The sequence below is a fragment of the Bombyx mori genome, chromosome 18 (genome assembly GCF_030269925.1).
Source record: "Bombyx mori chromosome 18, ASM3026992v2".
NCBI classification, from domain to species: Eukaryota; Metazoa; Arthropoda; class Insecta; order Lepidoptera; family Bombycidae; genus Bombyx; species Bombyx mori.
Window position 1 is genome coordinate 4,070,033 of NC_085124.1, and position 17,283 is coordinate 4,087,315.

The window sequence follows — 17,283 nt, forward strand, 5'->3', positions numbered from 1 at the left end:
AACCGAAACGCATTCCTGTTTCACGGCAGAAAGAAACAGGGCGGTGGTACCTACCCGTGCGGACTCACAGCATGTGCTACCACAAGTAAGCCTGTCTGCAATTGTCTGCATATTTATTAGATATATATATCTATATATTTACATGTATATAAGCGTATATGTCGGTCTCTGATACCCATAACACAGGGAATCTTAATTTGGGGACGGATGTCCGTTCGTTATTTGTTCCCAGTTATTATTATTATGTGGTTGACAAGTGAATACTTACATTTTCCCGAGCGTCGCGTTAAGCAAAACATTTTGAATACTTCAAATTTCCACCGTTTAACTTTCACAGCTTAAAACTAAACATACACAGAACACACATAAGAACACCTTTTCAATTTGGTAACAGAGCTATCGTGTCCGGATGTGTGAAACATGAGAATCTTAATAGTTATAGACTATGTTATATTAGAGCGTTGACCCTGATATTCGAATTAAAGTTTTTTATGTCTGCAGTAAATGAGGTTGGATATATCAAACGATATTCATCATCCCGCTCACAGTTAATTTCTCGTGGAAGATCTACGTCGAAAATCTTTTCTATTTCAATTATTTTTTGAAGAGTACTATTGTTATACATTTGTATCACAATATCGATTGATGTCTGTAGATGGCAACAATTTCTTTAAAGGAATACGCAACTAATCGGTAAGGTTTTGCTTATTATTCACCAATTAATGCCCTTATAACTGTCATCTAATCGGTCCAACGATATGTAAAACAATAGAAGTTTAAAGAACAAAGGAAGGTGAACAATTCGAAGGATACGCACAGGAATAGCTCGCATTAATCACAAAAGCCGTAATTTGCCTGACTCACGACACGAGGGGACGTCGGGAATATCGAAAAGTTTCTAAATGCGGTAATACTACGGCCGGTTAAGAAAAATAAACAACAAATTGAGGCGGCCTATTAAAGAAAATGATTCAATCGTTTCTTGGTGCTTAGTAATTATTAAAAAGTTTTTCTCTACCTTACAAAGTGTTCTATTTCAATTGTTAAATATTGAACAAGAACATAATATCGATATTTTAGATATCGATATCGAATATTTGACATATACTATAGTAGTATTAGGTATGTAGTGATTCAAAATTACACTATAAGAAAGCCGCGACAAATTCGATTTTGTTACATTTAAATGTTTTTTTATTGCTAATGTTTATTTACAGCATACCCCGGTTGTTGGCGATTATCGGATCTCTTAGTTTGAAAGCCGTCACCATTTTGTGACATGAAATTGAAATCACAATTTTATAAAATGATAGCTATGCCACTTTTCTAACGGTAATTGATGTCTGCTTCGCGGCCGAAATAGGTAGAGTGATGGTACCCATCTGTGCGGGCAATATATCCTACCATTAATACATACTACATATATTCAATGTAGACTTTAGCTAAGCTAAGTTAGAATGAAGTTCTATTTTAAATGAAAATTAGCATTAAACGGGATATATTAAATTAGATTTAATTACGGACGTTAAAATTTTAATTAGGGCGGAAAGACTTTTCTCTTCCTTTTTGATTTAAAATAACATGATATTTTTGGCTTGTATTAGGGACGTGCTGCTTTTTAACGATTAATGAAAATAGCACGTTACTAAACGAACTTTTTTAGCACTCTAGATGAGCAGTCGACGATCTACTGTAACTTTCAGACTTTAGAATGTGAATACCGCCACTTGCTTTGACCCATGAGTTCGAAATTTCAATTGTATTGTATACCACAATCTTCAAACTGGAATACTAGACAGAAATCGCTAGTATAGTACACAGTAGTGCGGACTCATAATACATGATTTGTAATATTTTTTTATTTTAACATTACTACCAAAACAAAACTGTAACTGGTTAAGTCAAACCAGTTGGACATTCGTCCAAATATTTACTCATTCAACTAACTACAAACAAATCATTCAGCAAGATTGATATCATCAAACTTTTTTTGTTTTGAGTTATCAAATTCTAAGCTCGACTATTGGTAATTACATTTTTTCCGAGATTTATGAAATTAAAAACGCGTTATTTATTTTACATTGAAATATAGATGATATAGCTAAATATAACGATTAAAACTAAAATTAAAACACTAAAACTTTGTTCAGACCAGCTCATACTAAATTAATGTGTAAAAGCTCCGTGTTTCCGAGTTTTAAATCCGTTTTTTTTTATCTTTCAGTTTATAGTACACGCCTGATAAATTCGGGTCTTTATAGCACTCGTAACGACTGATTCACGACGCGAATGTTGCATTTTTATTACGTTTTGTTTGCCTAGCAACCTCGTTACTGTTTTAAAGTTGTGACGTTTCATATCAGTCCATCGTATTTATTTGAATACGCGTTAATTAATTTGTTTCAGTGAAAAATAAGAGATATGTACTATATTGGTATTAATGGATAAAGGGGTTACGCATACCCAGTGTTAGTTGGTCACTGTAGCCGAAGGACATCACACGAAGGACGTCACTTAAATTGAGACACGAAAGCGATGTTTTAATTGTATTGGATAACAGATCTTCGCAGTTTCGCTATAGAAATGGGCGAGATTGTGCTGCTACCTACCCGTGCGTTCTTTTAATACGCCTAATCTACGTATAGATTTCTACCGTATTATCGTCAACGTACGACAGGTTGCGCTCGACATTTTTCGACATTTTAAATAATTTGATATAATTAGGAATCCTTTTCTAAGAATTAGCTAAAGTCACAAGGTAGCGTAAGACTATACACTCAGTGGGTCGCGTTTCCGATCCGGTCGTAGATACAGCGAAGCACTAATCTTGTCAGATGTAGCAAGTTCTCTTAGGCTAAGCCCCGTGAGATCGCCCAACAGTCGAAGTGATGCCGGAATAGCCCCTTCAAAAAATACCTTTGAAGACGTAAGGTTTAATTTACGTTAACTATAACAGGTCACGTTCATTTAAAAAAAAAAAAACAGATTACCATTTTGAACCCGTAATTGTCTTTATGAAGTAGTCTGGAGCCAGGCCACAATAAATAATGTCATGTTTATTATCACGCCTTGCAATCAATAAGTGTATGCACGACACCGTCCATTTGCCGCCAAGAATAGATCAAAGTGGTCTTTGAATGATGCTAGGATACGAGACATCCGGAGTTCCGACTATACATTATTGTGATGTTCGTTACCAAGAAAAAAAATACTTATCTTTTTAGAGACGGGAAAAACTACATATTCATATGTATTGATATTAGGACATTAAATACTAGGTATTGTATTTGATTAGTCTGATAATTGTTAGGTTGAGTTTTTTTTTCAATCTTATTTTAACGGTATGTCATCACTGAAGAAGAGAGTTCTTTCCATAGTGACAACAATGCTGCAAAGATGAGATTTACTATGGTAAAACTAGTTAAAATAACTACCTATACTTTCATTCAAATTCATCTCGAACGCATAAGTTACGAAATGATAATTTAAGTATAGATTTTTTACAAATTAATCAACAACAAATTGATAAGTACTATTCAAATTATGTAGGCATTGTAAGCAGATAGATAAACATCAGATATCGTTTGATCGTGATATCTGTACAATGTATGGCGATTTTCATTTTCATCCCCCACAAATAACGATAGAATCTCAAAAGATTACATTAATTTCTGTTCAAAATGAGTTTTTTTCCTAAATTTCATTACGCGGATTTTTTACTACCTAATATTTCAGCACGCGTGTTATTTTTATTTCTGCTTCTCAGACAGACCTACACTATACACGATGCGAAGTGTAAACGAGATGGAACATTAAAAAGTTCCTTGGAAGCTAGCAGCAAATAAACATGTGGAATCTACGAGTGTACGTGAATAAACACGTAAACTTGTACACTCGGGTCTAGAGTTCTAATTAACTTTTTAAGTAGAAACCGCCAGGGACCACGTCGTATGTGTGCAGGGCCTAATGGAAAATATTCTTATAGGGTTAACCACCTCGTAATATCGATAAATTAAAATTCATTAAAAAACCGATTTCATTTTAAAAAAATCACTAGTTTGTGCAGTGAAATAACGCGTGGCTCTTGTTTAGGTGGTCACTGATAATAAACTGGCCACATATCACCATATTTCAGTTTTTTAATTCACTTAGACAGCTTAGGGTTTATAACGTGTTAGAATTTTTTTTAATTTATTTAAAAACACTTTTACGGTTTTAATTCGCGTTTTTTTTGTTGTTATTATATTAAATATTTCCCTCGTTTCTAATGCTTTACGCTTTCGAAGTCACGGACGATTAAGACGATGGAAACAATATTGTATAATTATAATGACTCGATTAAAAGTTATTTTAATTAATTCTGAGACACGCGAAACAAATTACTGAAATCGTTAAAGATGTGAGCAATGGTTATTTTATGAATGACATAGCAATAAACTAGTCACAATTTGTTTGGGGAAAAAAATTAAATTATTTAAAATCTGTATTACTTGAAATACTGTTAATAAATTCGTCTTTATCGTAATTGAAACTCAGAGAAGGAAGTTTCAAGCGGTATATGTATACATTCCTTTGAGTCGGTTTTCGTTTCTCATCGAAATAATTTCGTTAATATTCTTACTAAAATATTGTTAATTTAAAGAATACAAATTAATTTTTGTATTAAACGGAACTAATATAATTAAGTAGGTTTTTTTTTTTCAAGCAATCAAATACCATAGACACTTTATAATCGTTGTACGAAAAAAGACACATTACGAATCACCCTAAAAATAAAGGTCGACACACACTCTCACTCCTCACGATATACACGAGAACGTTCCGGGATTGAACATTTACTCAGCGGATCGAGGCAGCCGACGAGCGCGCTTCACGCGGCACGCAAGCGAACTAACCGAGCGAGGATATCCTGCAGGACTTGAATACAGTACAAGACGATCGATATTTACAATAGTTTTAATATGCAATAGAGCGATGTTTGTAATTGTATTCGATTTGCCATTAATTAGATCTTATAGTGCTTCGTTTTGTCTTTACTGTGATCAGCAAAAAAAAAGAAAAATCTCAGTATACTGTTTTTCTTGTTTTTTTTTATTGCGAGATGGATTGACGAGCTTGCAGCCCACCTAGTGTTAAGTGGTTACCGAAGCCCATAGACATCTACGTCGTAAATGCGCCACCCACCTTGAGATATCAGTTCTAAGATCTCAGTATAGTTACAACGACTGTTCCGCCCTTCAAATCGAAACGCATTACTGCTTCACGGCAGAAATAGGCAGGCACCTACCCGCGCGGACTCACAAGAAGTCCTACCACCAGTAATAATAATAATAATAATAGGTGTATGTATGTGTATGTATTTGTAACTTAATATATAAATTTAATTGCACCTACCACTATTTACTCTGCACTACCTTTGGTTGACTGCTAGAGAATGCCTTTAGACATTAAGTCCGCCAATGTAAATTTTAATATATTATTTAGAACATAATTATGTTCCGTTTTCACGTAAACAATTAAATATTTTAATTTCACTTATTTATCGTTTTATGCAAATTTTAAATCTGTAAACTATTCAATCTTATTTTCTTTTAGAACCAAGGAGCTGAAGTTCATCAAGTGTCGTGACTATTTATAAAACATTATAAATATCGATGACGGACGCAAGTGTTCGTCTCGTATAAACGATTGCCGCGTTAGAATGCTTTCAGTGTGAGGTGCATACAAATAACATTGGAGAATTGGGATTAAGCTGGTTTATTTAGTTCCACAACTGGGCAAAGGCCAACAATCTCTCTGTAACAATGAATGTTGGCGGTAGTTTCCGTATATTTTATATCTTTATATATATAAAAATAATATGCTGTTCGTTAGTCTCGCTAAAACTCGAGAACGACTGGACCGATTTGGCTAATTTTGGTCTTGAATTGTTTGTGGAAGTCCAGAGAAGGTTTAAAAGGTAGACAAATATGAAAATGCTCGGTATTAAATAAAAATAACAATTTTGTTTTTCCTTTGATGTGTCCCCCGTTGTCGGACGGATTCCTTTTATTTGTTTTAAGTTTATTTTATACAAAAGTTTAGGCATTTTATTTATCGATTGAGGCACTACGAAGTCTGCCGGGTCAGCTAGTTTTAAATATTATTTCTTCTGTTACCACCAATCGTAGTTTCGTAAGTACGGTGACTTTTCTGTAATTGTCTCTATTATATTATCACTACCGTCACAATAAATATTTTCAAGAATACACAAAGTTAATCAACATAATTTTGTGTTTTCTTCGAGAGTCGTAAAAATAATTAAAATTAGTTTTACGGTTTAATCTCGCATTTTTTATTGTCATTATGTTATTTCTAACCGTAGTATACCGTACCGTACGATTTAAAGTAAAAAGTAAAAGTAATTAAAATTACGTGGGTAATTAAAATCACTTTTACGGTTTTTTTTTTTTTTTTTATTCTTTGTTAGAGCCATACATACACCTATTATTCTCGCATTTTTTATTGTCATTATGTTATTTCTAACGCTACGAATACTTTACAGTTTTCGTGGTCGATTATTGGTATTATTCCTCGTCGTTTGATTATTATACCAACTACCGTCTTGTTCCTATGAAATATTTATATTTTGGACTTTAACGTTTCATTCCAACGATAACATATTCGAAATGTGGGAAATAATATGATGCCAATTAAAGCGCGAGATTACATACACCGTAAAATTAGTTTTAATTATAAAATTTTGTAATCAAGTTTATTTGATTGAAGTAAAATGTATTTTACTTTTTAGTGTTGCGAATCCTTTTAGTTCTGTATTTTTAGTAATTTATCAGAAGAATATTGCAAGTGGCTCGTTAAATATACTATTTTTTTGTGTTTAATAAAGTCATCAGTGAAGAATGTTTTATTTGCGAAAATTATTGAATTTATCATATTATAATCACCGTATTCCCGAACAATACTGATATAGCATATAGATCTATATTGCAGTTATAATTTAATCATTTGAAACAACAGTAACCTCATATTAAAATATAAGATAAAGTAAAACGTGGTATTAGCCACAGAAACAGCATTATTTTAAATTTTTTATTGAGTTCATAATTTTTATCATCGCCAACATTTCTGTTGATAAAGTAATTGGAATGCTTATAGGCATTTTGTCATCGGTAATCAACTTTTGGTCGTAAATCTTTCCACTTATCGCCTTAAATACGATGTGACTGGCTGATTGTAAACATAATATGCTTTTAATTTTTAGAATCAACAGCAATATTTTGAAAATAGCATCTGTTCGCTTAAACGTGTTTGTATACATGCAAATATCACGTTCAACGCTGAAAGTGAGTATTAAAATTAGAACATTATACAGTTTAACATCAAATTAACGAGCGGGGCACGCGTCGCGACGTTTATGTAAATTTAAATAGCTTGTTATGTATGTAAAAGCGTCTTTGTATTTCAGCGTTTAGGGGTGGAACATGATTTATAAGTGTCTATGATCTCACGTTACCAGTTGGAGATCATGTTTTACATGAGATAAGATTTCGCGACTCGGCGACTTTGTGGCGTCGTTTGCTAATTTATTTGGTTGAATGTAAGCCTGGTTCGAATTAACTTGGACAGGGAAGAGAACAGTTTTAAACCCAACAGTTCTGTTTATGGTAATTGGAGGTGTGGTCTGCAGCCGAGCTTATCTGTACTGGTCCCCATCGTTTATGTCGTAAAACTCGATGGTACCTGATGTTAAGAGTTTTTTTTTTGTTTAAGATGGGTAGACGCACTCACAGCCCACCTGGTGTTAAGTGGTTACTAGAGCCCATAGACATCCACAACGTAAATGCGCCACCCACCTTGAGATATAATTTCTAAGGTCTCAAGTATAGTTACAACGGCTGCCCCACTCTTCAAACCGAAACGCATTACTGCTTCACGGCAGAAATAGGCAGGGTGGTGGTACCCACCCGCGCAGACTCACAAGAGGTCTTACAACTAGTAATTACGCAAATTATAATTTTGCGGGTACGGTTACTGTGGTCCCTAAGCCTGCTACTAGTGTTAGAGTTGAAGGCGAGAAACTCAGCGAGCTGATTCATGGGTTAGGTTGCACGGCGAACTCTTTGTCGAGTTCGACGAGTACGATTACCGAGGTCCCTAAGCCTGTTCCTAGTGTTAGAGCTGAAGGCGTCTAATGCAAAGGTTATTGGATATGATGGATCCGTAAGGACGTGATATCATTCATTCGACTCTAGTATTACATTACTCTAGTGTGGATTGGGAGAGGCCTATGTCTAGCAGTGGGCGTCTGTGGGCTGATGATGATGATTCGACCATTGCGATTACTATATGTGATTATTAATGGAATTAGTCCATTAATAATCGCGTACAGAAAATCTGGCAATCAAAGACCTTACTTTTATTTTCTGGAAACATCTATGTACTACGAGCAATATACCGTTTTATTTGGAAAATACCGAGACATTGTGTACAATATCCATACAGCCTATAGTTCACGGACATCGTCATTCATCTTGGAAATGCTCCAACAATCCTTTAGACTAGCCAAGGACTAGACTAATCTCCGAGAATGTCTGTAAAATACGATAGCGCAAGAGGAAATCCCCTCCCTATAAAGAGTATATTTTGGATTTTGACTTGTTTAAAAAGCTTGTTTATATGTATTGATCTCATTAATTAATACATAGATTAAATAGATTAGTAGTAGCATTTTAACGATAATAATTTAAATATGATTTCTGTTTCTACCTATTAAATTTATTTTCCACAATCGGTAGAATAGAAGCGGTTTTTTTTTGTTAAATTGTTTTTATTTTGAGCAGTATCTTAAAATCTAAAATTTATTTGATTTACATTGTGAATTCAAAGAAACGATTTATTTATTATTTGAAAACATACAATACAAAGTATATTAAAGAAATTTCTGTATTTAAAATTGCTTTGAACTCATATGACTCCTAGAAAATTCATCGAACATATACAAAAGACTTATAGTTCTCATTCAATTAGTCACGCATGAGATGTGTGGACATAAAACCGATTGGGACCATGTACCTCTTTGAAATGAAAGCACCGCTTAGTGCAAACAAGTGGTCATCAATGCGAACCACTGAGTACTTAACAGGGTATTTGCAGTTTTGTCTTGAAGGTTTTTTAGGTAGAATTCTAAATAAGAATTTTTGCAAAAAATACAAATACAGTATCCATAAAACGTGTTTTTAATACAGTCTCACAATTTGATCACGTGAATACTTTATTTTGTATAGCTGACCCGGCAGACTTCGTAGTGCCTTAATTGATAAATAAAAGACCAAAACTTTTGTATAAAATAAACTTAGAACAAACAAAAGGAATCCGTCTGACACATCAAAGGAAAAACAATTATTTTATTTTATTTTATTACGACCATTTTCATATTTATCTACCTTTTAAACCTTCTCTAAGCTTCCACAAATAATTCAAGACCAAAATTATCCAAATCGGTCCAGCCGTTCTCGAGTTTTAGCGAGACTAACGATCAGCAATTCATTTTTATATATTAATTATATAGATTTTATTAACAAAAATGTGGAACACATAATATCGAATTCATAATACCTACTTAAGAAAGGCGTTTGTCTTCTAAATCGTGTCCTTCTAATTGATTGACTTGGTAATTTCGGAGTTCGTGGTTTTAAGTCTGAAAGATTTAATGTAACTTCTGGTGTCACCCAGGGATCGCGCTTGAGGCCACGTCTGTTCCCTGTACTGCAGTATTTTATGGAATCCATTCAACTCATTTTCTACTGTACGGGCCAGCGCGCATATCATTTTTGTTTTTTTTTTGTTTTTTTTTTTATTTTTTTTATTGCTTAGATGGGTGGACGAGCTCACAGCCCACCTGGTGTTAAGTGATTACTGGAGCCCATAGACATCCACAACGTAAATGCGCCACCCATCTTGAGATAAAAGTTCGAAGATCTCAGTATAGTTACAACGGCTGCCCCGCCCTTCAAACCGAAACGCATTACTGCTTCACGGCAGAAATAGGCAGGGTGGTGGTACCCACTCGCGCGGACTCAAGAGATCCTACCACTAGGTAAATTTAGTCGTAGAGTATGTTTGTCTTTATTTGTTTCATTATTCACTAGTATTCATTCTATAAGTGAAGATTATTCATAAAATATGTGCCAGAAAACAAATCGATTCGATGAGTCAAAAACCCACCCTAAGAATGTGAATTAGGGTCTGCTACACCCTTACATATAAATTCTTGCTGTATTTCGACGCTGTAAAGGTTATTTTGTAACGAAGACAATGTTAGGAAATTTGCGAATGCTTTAAGGCGTGCACGGCTTTAACGTCGTCAAATATTTGCTAATTATTTTTATTAAAAGTATCGCAACTTATTATATATATTAGATATCTGATTTACTCAAGCACCATTTAAATTAATTTTGTAATGGATAATAAATTAGAATGCATAAGATATTTTAAACGTTATTTTATTTAGAATAGATCTAAATGAGTATAGTACTATTTCACAAAAAAAAATTGGTTGTCTGTAAAGTCGGTTTACTGACGGTAGTTGAAGGTGACAACGTCATAAGAAAATACTGATGGAATGGTTTCATTTTTCAAAAGTTTTTTTTTTTTTTATAGATATTTTGTATGGACAATTGACACCACATTAATATGTGTATTATTGTATAGCAGCTGTCCACGCGGATGCATCGCTCACTCAAGTAGGAGAGAGACAGATGTTGAACGCTGCCGAACGCGGAGGCCGATTGTACCTCTTTGTCGCTCGTTGCGCGCTCTCGCTTGCACTTCAAGCCTTAAATGGAACGCCTCAGAGCGAGGCAACGCCGCATGAGTCATGTTTTTTCGTGTATGCAGCCGGTTCCATCGAATTATAAGACGTTGTCACGTCAAAAAAAATGCTAAACTATAATAGTCTGAATTTTACAGTTTACGAGAGCATGCGAGCCCGCTTGATACAGCATTAATCTTTCAAATCATATCAAGCATATGTGTAAAATACGCGTTTCGATCAAGAATAATAGTTATAAGCTATTTATTGTCTCGAAGGGAGACGAGTTCATAGCCCGTTTGATGTTCTATTAAGTGATCAGCGGTGACTTTGGCAACGTGATTGATTGCCGTCCATCCATCTTTAGTGTAGTGTAGGGTTAGGATTCGAAATCTGAATTATAATATAAAGATTGCTTCACCCGGGAAGAACGATTGTCTTGTGGCGAAAACGGGAAGGATGGTAGTGCTCATCTGTGCATTTTCATAATACGCCTTTACGCGCTATGACATGTCGTTCTTCAAACGAGGCTTGCGGAAAGTACTGAATGGTAGGCAGCGGCTTGGCTCTGCCTCTGGGATTGCTGACGTCCAAGAGCAACGGTGACCACTTACCATCCGGTGGGCCGTATGCTAGTCTGTCTATAAAGGCAATAAAAAAATGAGTTTATAAATCAGATTTGATCTGAAAATACTGATGTGTCTGGTTTTGTTTTCTTTGTTAACTCAACACAGTCGATAGGTAATTACGAAATAGTTCAATTACTTAAAACGGTACATTGACTTGGATAGATAGACTGCTGCACTCAATTGATTAGAAGCCCTGTTGGGTGATCCGATACATCGAGCTACGTTCAATCGTAATTAGAAAATTATACGGACGTTGACCGTTTAAAGTGAATTACTTAACAGAAACAGGACCCACTATTTACTGAAATTCCTAAATCAAAAACAAATTATTTTTGAGAACATAAATATCAAGTCACTGTGAACATTATGAGGAATTCATTTATAGGGAACGCTCCGTGGCTAGGCTACTTTGAATCGATTTTGCACTTAAGCTTAGTGCAGACTGGATGCCATCCATACGTGGGTAAAGTACACAAGAGCCTTGACGCTTTAATTAATTTTACCTTGCATATGTGACTTAAAGCAGGGCAGGACTTAGACTTGTGCTGTTTTTGATAAACAAAATCAATTATTTGAGCTTACGCATTATCGACGCGAGGAGGAGTTTTTTTTTATTGCTTAGATGGGTGGACGAGCTCACAGCCCACCTGGTGTTAAGTGGTTACTGGAGCCCATAGACATCTACAACGTAAATGCGCCACCCACCTTGAGATATAAGTTCTAAGGTCTCAAGTATAGTTACAACGGCTGCCCTACCCTTCAAACCGAAACGCATTACTGCTTCACGGCAGAAATAGGCAGGGTGGTGGTACCTACCGCGCGGACTCACAAGAGGTCCCACCACCAGTAAAGATGTATTAGGAGAGGAGAGATTAGTACCTCAAAATTCAGTTTATCGACGAGATATGAATTGGTGAGACGTGTTGTTGAAACATGTTGCGTTGCTTGCGTTGTTATCTTCAAACTCAGGAAACATACTTCAGAAAGCGCAATGGTTCAAGTAATAGCCTCTTTCCTTAGAGTAGTACGCTGTTTGAACGGTGTTAATAAGCTTATTCACCTAAATATTACGTCACGAACACGTCACTCAAAAAATCCTAGTATGGGATTTTATTTTTCAACACAAGGATGGTTTATATTTTTTTTACAAATAGCTTACAAATATAATAAGACAGTATAATTATAACGATTTCCATAAAACTGTGATCTCATTATATATTGTAACATCATCGAAATTCCTTCTTGTTTACCTTTGATATATGCAAAACAAACAATTTTGAATATTTTTGTATTAAATTGAATACTTTTCAGTTCTTCTAGAACTTTGTACCTAACGTTCAACAATGCACCTTTTCCGATGGTAATAAACTGCAATGCCTCAAAATCACCGAATTCGGCTCTGTAAATTGTTTTCCACGGCTCAAATATTGCATGATTATATATTTTAGTACAAAGGGGATGATAAAATTTCATTAAACCCGTTAATTTCAAACTTCGTTGAGTATAATTGGGTGACGATATGTGAACAGCTATTTCTCGGATTATATTGGTTTTGGATTCGACACTTAACTGTTTTTCAAGCGCTTAGTTCAGAGGATTTTACATTTAAGAGATACGAATACTGGTCCCTGGGCCCCTTGATCTAATACACCAAGTTGCATATTTAGGAAATCTTAATATATATATGTAGGCTCACGTCAGGTATGGCTGAGCGGTAGTTTCGTCATCACTCGTATTCGATTGAACTCAGTTTAGTTAATAAAACTTTTTGAATAACAATTATTGAAACTCAACACACACAACTTTCACAATGACAGGATAAACCGACAGTTTCGTTGCACATACCGACAGACCGACTGACTGAGACGGACGGAATGACTGTCTGACACGGAATGCCACGACTCTGTCCACGTACCGCCATTTTATACTGTGGCGTTACGTAGTCTACCCTTCATTTTGTGATATTTATCAAAACAACATCTCATCATTTAAAATAATAATCAAAACCACCGTCTTAATATTACTAAAAGTCGTTATCCACGACAACTAAAAGTCGTTATCCACGACATATATATATAATATTTGTAAACTTATCTTGAAAATATCTTTAGTGAGAATCAGGCAAATATCATATATCTTGTATATTGTGATGGCTACCGCCACATATCCTTCTTTAAGCGTGGCTTGAAAGTCCCCAGTGATAGACAGCAGCTTAGTTATGCTCTTAGTTGCTGAAATGCAATAATGAACAATGCCGTCTAAACAGACGATCTTACGATCCAACATACTATGAATATTCACGCATGCAAATGCGTATATAACAGTCCATATTGAACATAACATAATTTACATAAAGCTGTTATTGGATCGAACAATAAAATCGAGTAACTGTCACTGGCTCCTCCCCGAACCTATCACAATTCACAGAATAGAACGTTAGTTCGTATCCGAACTAAAGATAAATATTCAACCTAGGGCATTTGTTTCGCAACGAGCTATTCTCGTCCATTTATTCCTAAAGTCACGATCTTCAGCAGCGTAATGGCGCCACCAAAGAAAATAAATTTATTACTTCGGTATCAGCGTTGCTAATATAACTTTAAAAGTGATAAGTTCGTGTGTACAGAAGGCGGTCTACGAAACAATTAACAGGTTTCTTTCCGAAAAACGGAGTCCTAATACAAGTTCTGAAAGATAGATCTATTTTAAATACCATTAGGAGAGTGCTCTGAGGAATTATTCGAGATGATACCGGCATCTCGTTTTTACCATCGCACCGCCCGCCACCGGAGTAAAGTTCATCCATACTACCTGGAGCCACTGCGGTCATCCACAGTGCGTTTCCAGAGATCTTTTTTGCCACGTACCATCCGGCTATGGAATGAGCTCCCCTCCACGGTGTTTCCCGAGCGCTATGACATGTCCTTCTTCAAACGAGGCTTGTGGAGAGTATTAATCGGTAGGCAGCGGCTTGGCTCTGCCCCTGGCATTGCTGAAGTCCATGGGCGACGGTAACCACTCACCATCAAGTGGGCCGTATGCTCGTCTGCCTACAAGGGCAATTTTCAGTTAATATGAATAGCTGATGTCGGGCTATAGAGCTTATTACACCATCAAATCCAACCCGGAGAGTTAGAGACAGTTCGAAGTTGTCGTGGCCTAAAGGTTAAGGCGCCCGGTGCATGTGAATCGAACGACTGTACCGGTGTTCGAATCTCACTGGCGGGTACCGTTTTTTCTAGTAAAATATGTATCTACTTAACACAAGTTCACGAATTACTTCCACCATTTAGGAATAGCATCGTGTAATTAAAATCAAAACAGCAAAAAATATAAAATAACTAGTAATGCGTTTAGGTTTGAAGGGTGGGGCAGCCGTTGTACTGTAAAGCAGAGCCTTACACCCATATCTTTAGTCGTTTACACGAGTTCAACTCGACTCGATTCAACCTCCAACACGCGTTTTGGTATGCTTAGTCGTAAAAATAAATTCCACTCAAACGTCCTTGGAAAATTTTCCTAACCGGAGTGAAGTAAGCGAACTATCAAGTCAAGGTACGTCGCGACGTACCTTGAACGTTCCTCAAGGCTGGTTTTCTATCAATGTCCAAATAGTATGTGGACCGCAAATGGAAATATATGATATTGTTGTGCAATGGCCTGGATCTGTGCATGATTCCCGCATATTTTGATAATTTAAGTTTGATAATATTTATTAATAAAGTAAATAGTTCGAGGTTAGACATTTGAAACTCTTTATTTTATTTACCTACATAAGAGACATATTTTGCTTACTACCTGATAAATAAAGTCAATGCGATTATAAGTTTTATTTATATAATAATAAACTGGTGGTTGTGGAAAAGCACTTCAACAACACGATGCAACCAAAATCACACAAAAGCGGCGAATAAAAATACAAAGCCGGATCCGAAATCTAAAATAATAATAGGTTAGAAAATAAATAATACACTTTCAGATTTACCGCACGCACACATATTTACGAATAACTCAGCAACCAAAACATCAAACAAGTTCATCTAGTGTCAAACAGACAGCGGCAGCTTGACTTTGACATTAAACAATGACCATAGACTACAGAACTCTATGGGTTTGATGCTAGCTTGATCAAATTTTCATCATTATTACCTCACTCGAGGACAGTTGAGGAATATTGTAATGGTCGACTAAAAATACCAAACTCGAGTAAGTTTGGAGGGAATTCTCGAGCATCATCGGATGAGTTAAGAGTGAAGGACTATTTTACGAAACGTCTAAAGATGCGGGCATTAGATTTCATATCTCAAAGGAAGTGGCGGCATTTTCATTGTTGATGTTTACTGATGTCTGCTCCAGTAACCAATTAATATCAAGTGAGCCGTGAGCTAATTCATCCATTAAAACAATAATAAAAAAAGTCATTTAGCACCCTCGAACAATTACCCAGAGACCAAAGTTTTTCAAAAGTCCACAATGATCATTGAAACAAAAAACAAACGCGATTAAGCTTTACGCATTATTTTTCAAACCAGTTACCGCTTAAATTTTCATAATAGTTTTGGTGATATTCCCGCAGCATTATATTCCTATATTAAACCTAAACGACAGTAATGGCGCCGGCTAGGCGGACTAGACTTCAATGTTTCTACGGTTTACGTTCGCTTCGAATCGATACTGCTTCCAGAGTGATTCACAGGCGATAACTGTGGCCCTAAGTTTTTGATATAGGTGTGTGTGAAATATGGCACGGAAATTGTTACTAATGGCTTTTGAGCCAGGCGCTCATTGATAGCAATACTACTTAGAGCACAACCAAACTTATTATTGCAGTACACGTGGGCAGGCCACCGAGATTATTTTTTTCTTTGGACTTGGTACTTGACCCTTTTACGAGGTCCCGCGCCTAGGGGATATGCAAGCGGACCGCGGGCCCAAGGGATGGAATTTAGGACCTTACCCACTAAACGACTCCCCTGGCCAAGAAATATTACAAAATTTGAGTTCTTTTCGTATTAAGTCGCGAAGCTGTAACGACAATTTCGTCTAAACATCTAATACGTTATTTATGGCACTGGGTGGGTGTAAAACCTCTTCGCCTAACCGCGTCCACAAAACAACAAAATGAAGTTGAAGTATCAAGTTTTAGGCAGCGGCTTGGCTCTGCCCCTGGCATTGCTGACGTCCATGAGCGACGGTAACCACTTACCATCAGGTGGGCCGTATGCTCGTCTGCCTACAAAGGCAATAAAAAAAAACAAATTTACGTACCCACGCTGACTTTTATCAATGCTTTATTAAAGGGAAAACTATTATAGTTCTGAACTGTAAAAATATAATTAAATTTCTAGAATTTATCTTTCATTCCATTGGCAGGTACTGGATTTTTCAAATAAACTAAAAAATCCTAAAAATGTGCATTGTTCTGGTGTGATATCAAATTAGCCATTCATTGTTTTAAATAAAAAAAATTAACGTCGATTATAAAACCACAGGCCCGTTCTAGTCATAAATAATCTTTGTACCGATCTTTGCTTGTATTCGCCTGAAGTTAATATTCTAACAAACACGCTTCAACTAGAGCCGAAACACGTAAATAACTAACATAACAGCGAGTCATTTCACTAAATCCAAGCAAGCATCAGCTAAGTTTAGCATGGTTCAGTATTGTTGGTAATTTGTCTCGATTTCAGCCACGGGTTTTATTGTTTACGTGAAATCTATAATACTAAATTGGTAGTTTAAGCACGTCTGATTTGAAATGTATTTACTTAAGTATGGTGATATGATTTAGAAACGATGATTGTCAAAATAGTTCATCGCCCCTTTTTCAAATGGCCGCGGAAA

The 17,283-nt window shown here is 35.8% G+C and overlaps 1 protein-coding gene across 17 annotated transcripts in view; it reads right to left on the reverse strand.

Moving 5' to 3' along the window:
• LOC101741393 (uncharacterized protein CG43867) overlaps window positions 1–17,283 on the reverse strand; it is a 369,159-nt gene that overhangs the window by 32,471 nt on the left and 319,405 nt on the right. Inside the window, exons 1-2 of one of the 17 annotated variants that reach the window (XM_062673597.1) lie at window positions 4,766–4,784; window positions 269–344 (exon numbers count right to left, since the gene is read on the reverse strand). The exons of 14 other annotated variants lie outside the window; for them this stretch is intronic. The gene's annotated coding sequence lies outside the window, so the exon portion shown is untranslated. Of the gene's footprint in view, window positions 1–268; window positions 638–4,765; window positions 4,785–17,283 lie in introns of those variants that run through there. 2 more of the 17 variants (XM_038017291.2, XM_038017295.2) reach the window with 2 other exon arrangements.